The sequence below is a fragment of the Chrysochloris asiatica genome, unplaced genomic scaffold (genome assembly GCF_000296735.1).
Source record: "Chrysochloris asiatica unplaced genomic scaffold, ChrAsi1.0 scaffold00173, whole genome shotgun sequence".
Lineage (NCBI taxonomy): Eukaryota > Metazoa > Chordata > Mammalia > Afrosoricida > Chrysochloridae > Chrysochloris > Chrysochloris asiatica.
The window spans coordinates 2,029,354-2,041,465 of record NW_006408691.1 but is presented as its reverse complement, the minus strand read 5'-3'; the positions used below and the strand labels follow the sequence as shown (position 1 = coordinate 2,041,465).

Sequence of the window (12,112 nt, the reverse complement as noted above, 5' to 3'; positions counted from 1 at the left end):
AAGGAAGGAAGGAAGGAAGGAAGGAAGGAAGGAAGGAAGGAAGAAAATATAAGTGATTTTAATATCAGAGTTAAAAGAATTCTGCAGACATAAAAGACACCAGCTCAAAATGAGGAGATGAGTTTATCTGACTTCATTAAAGATGAGCCTTATGTTCATCACCAGAGATCACGATGAGAGAACAAGACAAGGTCCAGACACACTGGTTGGGACTATGTGTAATTCAGGATACATAACGAACTTCCCTAAGCCAACAAGGAAACAGTAACAGGAATATGAGCAAAAGTAGGCCAGGCCTCAGATAAGAAAGACAATGGTAAATCTGAACACAGAGTCGACCTTGTGAGTCATCTGAGACCTTCAAGACCACACAAGATCTTTCGCAGGTTTGTCCAATGCAATGTTGTTGTTGCTATTAACTGCCATTGAGTGGGTTCCAATTTATGGTGGTGGTGGTGGTGGTGATGGTGTTCTGTGGAGTCAGTTCCAGTCAGGTTTCTAATGCTATAAATCTTAACAGGAGCAGAAAGCCTCATCTTTCTCCTATGGAACAATTGGTAGTTTTGAACTGCTGACTTTGAGGTTAGCAGCCCAACTTGTAACCACTACACTACCAGAGCTCCTTTTCTGACTCAAAGAGACCCTGTATAAGGTTTCCGAGGAGCGGCTGGTGAGCTTGAACCACCAACCTTGCAGTTCAAACTGACCTTGCAGTACAGGGTATTAACCCACAGCACCACACCAGGACTTCGTACAGTGCAATGATCCCTGTCAAGTTGATTCGGACTCAGATCTACACTACAGAACAGCATAGAACCTCCCCAGAGAGTTTCCAAGGTGGCCGATTTTTATGGAAGCAGACTGCCTCCTCGTTCTCCCATGGAACAGCCGGAGGGTTTGAACTGTATTTTGATTAGCAGCCCTGTGCTAAATTACTATACTACCAAGGATCCTGCCCAATGTAATAGTACATCATTTGATTTCTTGACTGCTGCTTCCATGGGCGTTGATTGTGGATCCAAGTAAAATGAAACCCTAGACAACGTCAATATTTTTTCTGTTTATCATGTTTATTGGTCCAGTTGTGCAGATTTATGTTTTCTTTCAGTTGAGGCGTAAGACCCATTGAAGGCTGTAGATTTTGATCTTCATCTATTAAGTGCTTCAAGTCCTCTTCACTTTCAGCAAGCACATTTTTAATAGCTTTAAGGATTCATTTTGCAATTATTTTTCGTGTGTGTGTGTGTGGAGGGGAGGAGTAGGTAGTAAATTTTTGTTTCAGGCAAAGCACGTCAGAGTTTAGAAAAAGAAACACTGTGCTCTCAGTCTGAGGTGTTGTTTTGCTCCCTGTACCACCCAGAAGCAATACCCCGACCCTCTCCAGCCACCTGCCCACTGTCTCTAGAGCAGCCGGAAGGCTTGTCTCACCTAGGGCCAGTAAGAGTGTTGGGGATGGTCCCAGCACTGCCCCCAGATGGCATGAAAGGGCAGCAAGTGGAAAGAGATAAGAACAAAAGGGGCAGCTGATCAAAGAGAAACGCAATGTCGGCAAAGCCCATCAGGTCTGAGAGCTAAGAGCTGAGCCTGAAGGACATGTCTTGTCCAGTTGGCCCAAGACAGGGGGCGTTCTGGGGTGCACAGTGTTTCTAAGTTCAACCACAGGCACATAAGGAGAAAGGTCTGGTGGTCTCAGCCCTGAGACCCTCTGAAGAATGTCAGGGTCCACATAGAACCAACTTGACAACAGCAAGTCAAAGGGTTGAGTTTATGTTAATGGTGGTGGAATCCTCTGGAACAGGACAGCAAGAATAGTTGTACAACTTGAAGAGTGGCAACAATTGTACATGTGGCAATTGCTGAATTGGTGAATGTTTTCTTGAGTATATTGTCTTTTTTTTAATGCTTTATTGTGAATTATGTGATCGTTCACATGGGAGAACCTTAGCTTTACATTCATCCTATCGTATATCCTTTTATTGCCATGGTTACAATCCCCTCCATGCATCATCAACCAGCCAAAGGGTATACTCTACAAGCCTGCACCCCAGTCATCAGCACACAGCCCCTCTCCCTCTCTGGGTCTAAAGTCTCCATCTCTCCATGTCAGAGTATATTTTCTTGAAATAATAATAATTTATTTTTTAAAGGAGAAGCACACTCCATGGAGCACATTTTATTCTAACACTCACTGGGTTACCATGAGTAGGAATCAATCTGATGGTAACTGAAACCCTGTTCCAGGAAGGGGGGTACCCCAGGCAGGGTCTCGGTGCCCCAACGTGCCTGGCACCTCAGTTCTACCTGTGAGGCTGGCTGTACTGGGCCTGGACCTTGTCCTAAGGGTGACCACATGCCACATGGGAAGGTGGGGGCCCTAGGATGTCAGACCCACGCCCAAACACCACCTGGGAGGAGTGGCCAGGAAAGCCCCCGGAACCATGAGGTGAGGAGTGACAACAGGGCACCCTAACTTTTTATTTAAAATTGAAATCAACTTTTAATTCTGGCATAATTTTAGATCCTCAGGGAGTTTTCAGAGAAGTTCCCGTATACCCGCTGCCAACTCCCCTAGAGCTACCATCCTATTATCCTATGTTACTCTAACAGGGCTGTCTCATCTAACAGAACCCTGGTGGCTCAGAGCTAAGCGCTTTGTTGCCAACTTAAAGGTTGGCAGTTTGAACTCCCCCAGTGGCTATGTAGGAGAAAAATCTGGCAATCTTACTTCCTTAAAGATTACAGCCAAGAAAACGTCTGTCATGTGAGTCAGAACTGACTTGATGGCACACAAGAGTGACAAGACTACTCACTGAATTCCAGACCAGCCAGAGCTTCCTCAGCTTTTCTTTAATACTAAAAGTTTTCTTTAATAACTTCGGAGAACAGTTCCAGAGTTACAGAAAAACTGAGAAGACAGTCCTGAGAGTTCCCGTTTCCAGCACACCCAGGACGGCATCGTATGTTAGAAAGCTGAGTTAGTCATCACTCACTAAAGCAATGTTGGGATTTCATTACCAACACAAGTTTATATTTCTATGTAGCCCCTTACTGTCACAGAGTGTCATTTTTCTGTCCCAGGGCCCCGTGTGACATTTAGTTGCCATGTCTTCTTATGCTCTTTATTTATTTTTAATTAAAAAAATTTTTAAATGTTTTATTTTGTATTGTGTGATAGTTTACATGGGGAACATTAGTTTTACATTCATTCCATCATACATCGACTCATTGCCATAGTTACCATCCCGTCCATGCATCATCACCCAACCAAAGGGTATATACCCTGCAATCCTGTCCACCCTCCCCTCACGGTCCTTAGCACACAGCCTCTCTCCCTCTCTGGATCCCTAGTCCCCAGACACTCCATCTCTTCACATCATCCTCTCTGTCTCAGTCTCAGGCCTCACTGCTCCTCTGGGTGGGGTCCGGCTCTCTGCTCTTCTCCATTGAAGGTCCCAGGACCCTCCGCTCCTTGCTATAAAATATCCACCTTTACATTTTCAGTCCTCACAATCAGTCCTAGTAACAATTATTCACCCTTGCATCCCAAGGGACCCACCTGCATTTCTTTTCATCTGCCCTTCCTAGACAGGTCGGATACTACTCACTGGACACTCTACCATCCTCCCCACCCTGTGGATCTAGGTTCCCTCTTGAAAGCTTGCAAGCCAGTCACTTCTTACCTTTGTATCCCTTCTCCCATTTTTGGGTAGCCTATGTTCAAGATGTCCATCCTTATCTACTCTTTGTGTAGAGGGGGTGGGAATAATTCTTGGACGGGGATTTGTTTCCTCTTTTGAGCTACTGCACATTTATAGGTACAGGTCCAGTTTATCAAATTGTATCAGATGATGCTTTTTTCCTCTTTTTTCTTCTTCGGGTTGAGCTCTGTTCGTCCCATCATTGGAGCCATGGCAAGTGGGTATCATCTGCAGGTGTGGGTGTTTTTGCATCTGTCCGCCCTCTTCTTATTAGTTGGTCGCTTCGGTCTCCACTCTAATCCTCTATGGATGTGTCACTGACTCTGAGCCCATGAGTCCCTAGGTCTTGCCTCACTGCTGGCCCACCAGGTCTCCACCCAGGCTCACCATAGTCTGCTGAACGATGTAGGGCTTAGCTTGCTGCTTCATTGATGTTCTTCGGTCACTTCTCTTTATGGGTGACGTGCGTGGTCGCCAATCAGAACGCGTTTTCCCATTGCGTCTTAGTCTTGAAGGAGGATTTGCACTGAGAGGACCGGACCACTTGCCTTGATGTCTCCTGGGCAGACAGCTTGCTTGTTCTTGTGGTAAACATCGGACTGCCCTTATTGTTTTGTATTTTTCCTGTATGTCCTTCTTTCAAGAAGTGTCTTCTGGTTTTCTGGCTGCTCCAGGCTGGTCTGCTTGTCCTTTCAAGAGGAAAGTTTCCCTTCTCTGAAGGTCTGGATGTGGTTCAGGCTTCCTTCTATAGTCTTATGTAATGCAGAGGCTCCTCAGGAGACCTCCTTCACTAGATACATTGTAGCCCCATTTTAGGTATCTTGCGAACCTTAAGGTCAGCGGTTCGAAACTACCAGCTGCTCCGCGGGAGAAAGATGAGGCTTTCTACTTCCGTAAGGATTTACACCCTCGGAAACCCTGTACAGGGTCGCTATGGGTCGGAACCGACTCGACGGCACTTAACAACAACAACAACAGTTATAGGCAGATCCTTATGCTCTTTAGAGCGATGAGGGTTTCTCAGACTTTTCCTTGTCTTGAATGCTGTTATGAATTGAATTGTGTTCCCCTAGCGTAGTGGTTACGAATCAGCCTGCAAACCACAAGGTCAGCAGTTCGAAACTACCAGCTGTTCTGCAGGAGAAAGATGAGGCTTTCTGCTCCCATAAAGATTTACAGCCTTGGAAACCTTGTACAGGGCCGCTATGAGTCGGAACTGACTGCAAAGCCGTTTGAACTGCAAGGTCGGCGGTTCAAGCTCACCAGCTGCTCCTCGGAAACCCTACACAGGGTCACTATGGGTAGGAATCTACTCGCCAGCACTTAACAACAGGAACAATTCTTTATTGGGTCAATATGACTCGGAACTGACTTGATGGCACTTAACAACAAAATATATATCGGGCTTTTGACCCTACATCTGTGGATTCCTTATTTAGGAATAATGTTTTAAATTGTTAAATTCATAAGGCTGTCTCAAAAGAGTTTGTCCTAAACCTAATCACTTCCAAATGACAGAAAGAGCTGCCTTGACAGGGTCACTATGAGTGGTAACCGACTCAATGACACTTAAGAACAACAGATACAGAGAGAGAGAGAGGAGTCCTGGTGTGGTACTGGACTTCAAGGTCAGTGGTTCAAACTCCCCAGTTGCTCCTTGGAAACCCTATATACAGGGTCACTATCAGCTGGAACCTACTTGACAGCACTTAACAACAACAACAACAACAACAACAACAGAGAGAAGCCACGTGGAGACCAGGAAGGAACCAAGGAACTCAGGGGCTAGAGAAGCTGACACTCAGATCCTAGCGCCCCTGAATTCAGACAAGTAGCCTCCCGAAGTTGACACAGTAACCTCGACCACCCACGTGTGGTACTATAGTTACAGAAGTGCTGTGTGGCCGTGTGAGCATTGTGAGGACTGGCTGGGGGTTCTGTAGGATGCCCCTCAATGGTGCTGGCTGCTGTTTTCTTAACTTTTGAATCAAATGCTAACAACCTCCTTGACAATGCCAAACATTGCCACAACGGCAAACTTCCCCAACCCAGAAATCACCAAACTTGAGACACGTCACTAGAAGGTTTCCTGAGTGCTGGGCTGCTCTGGGAGCACCCAGGACAGTACCCCCCATCGTTCAGTAGGCCCCTCCCTGCCACAGGACAGTGACCACCAGTTCCTGGGCACCTTCAGATTCAGGATTCAGCTTGAAGAGTCTTGAGCTGAAGTGACAAACTGGGATTGTGGCGAGTGGACAGGGATGTCTTCAGAGGCGCAGGCCTATCTCCGCAGCTGAGGGAGGTCCCACTGTGTAGTGTCCTGTGTTGATACCATTCACAGTCACCACTGAGGCCTGGGCAAAGTCCCCGAGAGCACAGGTGATGGGAAGTCCACCGTCAGACACAGCCACACAGCCTCTCCCACAGTGTGGGCTTGATGCCTACTTGCCCAAGGAATGGGTGTGAATCACTTTTTATCACCTCCTGAGTCCTGTTCTGTGTGCCCCTCCAGGGGGGACATATGCAGACTGCCCAGTACATGGAGAACAGCCACCAGACCAATGCCCTGAGCAGGTGGACACCCAGGGAAGCAACGGACACCGGCCAGCACCCAGAGTGGCAACTTCTTTTCCCTCTTCCAAGCTGAGCACAGACAACCCTCAGAGAAGCTCTCTGCTCTGCTTTGCAATTCTATAATTAGGCCAGCCACGCAAATGCTAACAAGCTCTGTCTCCATGGCAACTGAGAGGCAGTGAGCTCTCCGCAAGGCCAAGGAAACACATGTTAAAGAACTAAGCTTAGAGCAACAAGGCTGGAAGACACATAGAGGAGGCTCTCCAGTTTCAGCCCCAGCTTGGGATGCAGATGTGGTGTCCCCCAATTTCCTGTAGTGAGGGTGGCAGCTGACTGCTCCCCAACATGCTGTCTGGTGAAAACAAACAGGGTAAGAGAGATGCCACGTGGAGACCAGGGAGGAACCACAGAATGCGGGGGCTAGAGTTTCCCACAATGGCAAACTTCCAAAACCTGAAATGGATTCAAACCTCCAACTTTTGTGGCGCTGTAGGATAAGTACTGGACTGGTAAGCACAAGGTCTTCTGTTCAAACCCACCAGCCACTCTTCAGAAAGCCCTTGCTTTTGTTCTTTTGTTATGTGCCACTGAGTCCGTTCTGACTCATAGAGAGGAGTGGCTGGTGAGCTTGAACCGGTGACCTTACAGTTCAAACCAATCTTGCAGTCCAGCGCATTAACCCACAGCACTAGTCGGAACAACAACACCAATGGTGGTGCTGTAGGATAAGCACTAGACTGCTAATCACAAGGGTGACAGTTCAAACCCAACACCTGCTCCGAGGAAGAAAGATGAGGCATTACTTATTAAGTTCTGGATGCCACAGGGCACTGGGTACCATGCGAGCAGAAAGGGTCCCACCCTGGGGAGTGGACTGGGGAGCACTGGGAAAGACAAGTGAGGAAAGTCGGCCGGGACAGAATGGCAAATACACCCCTATCAGGTGGTCAAAGTGCAGAACAGAATGGAGGAAGGTGATCAGGAAGAAGGCACTTCATACAAAACCCTGCAGCTGCAAGGAACCCCCAGGGTGAAGGTTCAGCAGTGGCATGAGCTTTTTGGGTGGGGTCCAGAGCAAGGAAAGAGTGGGAGAGGGCGGGCTAGGGCAGACTGTAAGGTGAGAGCCACACAGCTGTAAGAAAGGAAGTCCCGAGGAAACTCTTCTGGCGGTATGGAGCAACTTCAGTGTCTCATTCAGGAGGTGCTGGGGCTGTGCTGGCGCCCTCTGCTGGACTGTCATGGTATGACACGGCCCACAGGAGGTGACTCTGAGCAAGGCACACAGACAGGAATGCTTTGCATGGGGCTTTGGAGTCCTGGTGTGGCACTGTAGGATAGCACCTAAAAGATGGTGATTCAAAACCACCAGTTGCTCCTTGGAAACCCTATAGTGAGGGTTGCTATAAGTCAGAACCAACTCAACAACACTTAATAATACACATTTGAGCCTCTTTCAAATAATCTGTCCCCTAGCCCCTGTGTTCAAAAAGCTTATTTACTTTCACAAAGACTACCAATGGAGGATGAACAGAAATCTAGTGAGGGCATATGGAGAATGAGGCTACTGAACACTTTCAGTGAGGAAGTCCTTAAACAAAGGAAGGTCTTATGCTTCTTGGGAGCTGCCTGTCTCTCCCCCACCCCCAGCACCATTACAACCACCAGGGGGTATACAAGTATCAGAGTCACAGACCCCCCAAAACCTGTCAGAAGCCACCCCTACATTCTCAACCCCTCTCCATCACCAATACCACAAGTAACCACTAAGAAAGCCAATCTTCAGATGTTTAACGGGGAGGGATTACAGTACAAAAGCTCTGCTTTGTAATAATTTGTATTGCAAAGATACTTATATACTGTGATATAAATGACATTTTTATGACATTTTATGCCTACTTGCCCACGGGTGGGTGTGAAGGGGCTAACCAGTAGTTTCACAATTGTTTCTAAGGAAAACTGTGCCCCCACTTCCAAGTAATCGTTGTGGTTGTTAAGTGCTGTCTAGTCGGTTCTGACTCACAGCAACCCTGTATAGCGTTTCCTAGGACTAGACGGTGAGCTTGAACCGCCGACCTTGTGGTCCAGTGCATTAACATGCAGTGCCACACCAGGACTGGTGGGTTTGAACTATTGATCTTGTGGTTAGCAGTCTAGTGCTTATCCTACAGTGCCACACTAGGGCACTCTAAGTAATTAGCTACAACATGAACTAAACTGAACATGGCTCATTTCTATGTAGGGAATTTCCTTTATGGACTCGTTGGTTGCAGGAGGGAGGAAGTAATTTAAGTGCCTCACACCTTACCTCTGGGTTGTGACAAGACAGCCCTCAGGAGTGGAAATAACCTCCCAAACTGAACCAAAGGCCCTAGCCCGAACCCAGGAATCTCAAATTCAGCAGCCACAGATGGAGGTCAGGGACTGGGCAGCACACAGTGGACAACGCCACTCGGGGAATCGCTGCTGAGAGCTGCCGAGGTAAGAAGTCGCTCAGAACCAGGAGAAGGTGCTCACCATGCACAATGGGATGAGAAGATGACCAGAGGGGAATGAGGAGGAACCAGCACCAGGCAAAGCCTCTTGTTATGGACTGAAGCGTGCTCACCAAAATACGTGTTGAAGTCCTAATCCCGGTGACGCTGTCTGGAAATAGGGTGCTTCTTTTGTTATGTCAGTGAGCCATGTTAGTGTGGGCTGGGTCCTAAACCTAATCACTTCGGAGCTATAAAATGAGCAGAACAGACACAGACAGACACATAAGCAGGAGAGGACAGAAGCCATGTGAGGTGTTATCTTTAAGAAAAAGGAACACAAAGGCTTGCCAGGTGACACCACCACCTGGAAGAGAGGGCCACAAAAGGAATCAACACAGACCTGATGTGGACTTTTAACCTCTACCTTCAAACCAAACTATACCAAACCACACCACACCAAACCACACCACACCAAACCAAACCAGATCCGCTGCCAGCAAGTCAATGCCAACTTATAGCGAGCCTATAGGATCAAGCAGAACTGCCCTTTGGGGTTTCCAAAGTTGTCACCTTTATGGAAGCAGGCTGTCTCATCTTTCTTCTGTGGAGTGGCTGGTGGGTTCAAACCACCAACCTTTTAGTGAGCTGTCAAATTCTTACCCATGGTGCTCCAAGGGCTTCTTTTAGCCCCTGAAATAGAGACAAAACGGATTCCTGTTCTTTAAAGCCACCCACCCACCTGTGGTATTTCTCTGACAGCAACCCTAGAAAAATAAGATACCCCCCCCTCCTAAAAACAATCCATAAAGGATAGAAAACAAAAACAGCTTCGGAGACATTTAAAGAGTAGTCAAGCAGTCCAGAAGATGAGGAAGGAGCCAGTATCTACTGAGCCTCTTCCACTCTTGAGCTGATTCTTGGGCACACAGAGGTTGTGCATGTCTCATTGGACTGGAGGTACAAACACTGGTGTTTGAGGCTATCAGACCTAAGACACCAAGGAGAAAAAGGAACAGTGGTGAACTCAACAGCAGAGTACAACTTCCCTGTGAGACATGTACTGTCTCCTAAACCCCCGATGAGATGCGCTGACCTAGTGACAGCAACAATGGAGCCAAACACAACAACTGTGAGAATGGCAGAAGACAGGGTAGAGTGTTTTGTTCTGTTGTGCACAGACAAGGTCATTATGAGTCAGAACTGACTTAATGACACCTAACAATGACGACAACAACAAACTGCACATATTTGGGACACGAAGCCAAGAGACCACGTATAAAACATCTGTTAAAAGCAGGAAAAATAAAAACTAAGCAGAGATTTTCACTATCTCACGGTGCCAGGGAGACCTTAGACTTCCACAGTTAGTACTGGTAGACCCTAGACATTCACTGAAAGAAATACCCTGTAGGATTAAGGGAAAATGAGAAAGAGACCAGTCTTAACTGAATCAACATGAGTTGGCCACATTCCAGTTAAATCCTCTCCCAGGAAGAGAAGATCTTTCGGAGCTCATACACTTTTTTTCAAACCCAATTATGTGACATTTAATCAGAAATTACCAGACCGGCCAAGAGACAGGATCACATGACTGAAAAGTCCATAGAAACAGACTCACCAGTGACTCAGCTACACAAAACGTTTGCAGAGATGGATGAAACAAGAGAGAATGCCACTTGCAAACTGGATCCCAAAAAAAGGACTGAAGTGAAATTAATTCTAGCAACTGAAATAAATAATTCACAAAACAGATATAAAAGCATGTCAGATAAAAGATGTATCAGTAGAAAAGATCTAGACTGAAGCACAGAGGGTCAAATAAAACAAAATAAAGAATGAAAAACTATAGGAAAGAGTATTAAAGAAGTGAAGATAAGGTGAAAAGGTGGAGGATATGGAGTTCTGGGGGAAAAATAAAGCGAATAGGGTAATATTTGAAGAGATACTGGTTAATATTTTCCAAAAGAGATAAAAGACATCAAGCCTCAGATTTTAAAAGCTCTAGAAATTTGCTAATAACTTATTATTTCATATTCTCTTTCACAAAATCGCTGTATTAAAGGACAAAGACCATTTAAAAAGTAGTCAAAGGTAAACAAGTGACATTAGCCTTCAAGGGGTAGCAGTGAGACTGACAGGTACCTTTCCAAATGACAAAAGCCAGAAGACAATGCCCTCAAAGTGCCAAAAGAGAGCTACTGCCTACCTCGAGTCGTATACCCAGTGGAAAATGCCCTTCAAAAATGGAAGGCAAGAGACAGGCACTTTCACACAAACAAAAACCAGATAATCCATTGTCAGCAAAGACATTCTAAAGGAGACATTCCAGACAGAAAGAAAATGGTCTCAGATGTAAGCATGGCAATGCAGGAAGAAATTAAGCACATCAAAGGTAAATCTGAATGGATACGAATCAAAACAATGATGATTTGTGGGCTCTAAAAGTATCTGTACGGATTTAAATGCATTAACAATAGCATCAAAATGGATAAGATGGATAAGCAGAATTCATGTCTTATAAGGATCTTGCCTTGTCTGGGAAACATTGAAAGTATTTCTGTACGTTGTTGTTATTAAGGTCGAGTCGGTTCTGATACATAGCGACTGTGTATAGGGTTTCCGAGGAGCAGTTGGTGGGTTTGAACAGCCAATCTTGCAGTTAGCAGTCCAGTGCTTATCCTACAGTGTCAGACATAACTCCACTACTAGATAATGGAATTTTTCCATGAACATTTTGAAGTCTCCTCATATTTTTATACAGTAGAACAATCCTTTTACAATTTCTTTTTACAAATGGTTCCCTCCTCTGGGAAGTAGATCTGTAAATGTGCTATGCTACTTATTTATTTTTTATAACAATATGTAAAAAACTATCGGCATAGTGGCATGCACAAAAAATACTTCCTGAGGGAATGAGTGGTTGGCAAACAAACAGAGAAACCACGTGCTATTTTAATAAAAATATGCTAATTTAAGGTGTATTCTAAGGATGTGTCTTATAATTTCTAAGGTAGCATCAAAATAATATTTCTTAAGAAGTACTACTTAACAGGGGAGTGGGGCTGTGGGTTAATGTGCTAGACTGCAAAGTTGGTTTGAACCTCAAGGCCAGTGGTTCAAGCTCACCAGCCGCTCCTTGGAAACTCTATACAGGGTCACTATAGGTCGGAACTGACTCAATGGCACTCAACAACAACAATGAACTTAACAGGAGTCCTGGTGTGGCGCTTCAGGATAAGCACTGAACTGCAAGGTCAGTTTGAACTGTAAGATTGGCGGTTCAAACTCACCAGTGCTCTTCAGAAACCATATACAAGGTTGCTGTGAATCGGAACTGACTCAGCTTCACTTAACAACAACAATACA

The 12,112-nt window shown here is 45.8% G+C and overlaps 1 protein-coding gene across 1 annotated transcript in view; it reads right to left on the bottom strand.

The window, feature by feature from the left end:
* Positions 1-12,112, bottom strand: part of PRKCZ (protein kinase C, zeta) — a 148,295-nt gene that overhangs the window by 42,073 nt on the left and 94,110 nt on the right. The gene's annotated exons all lie outside the window — the stretch shown is intronic.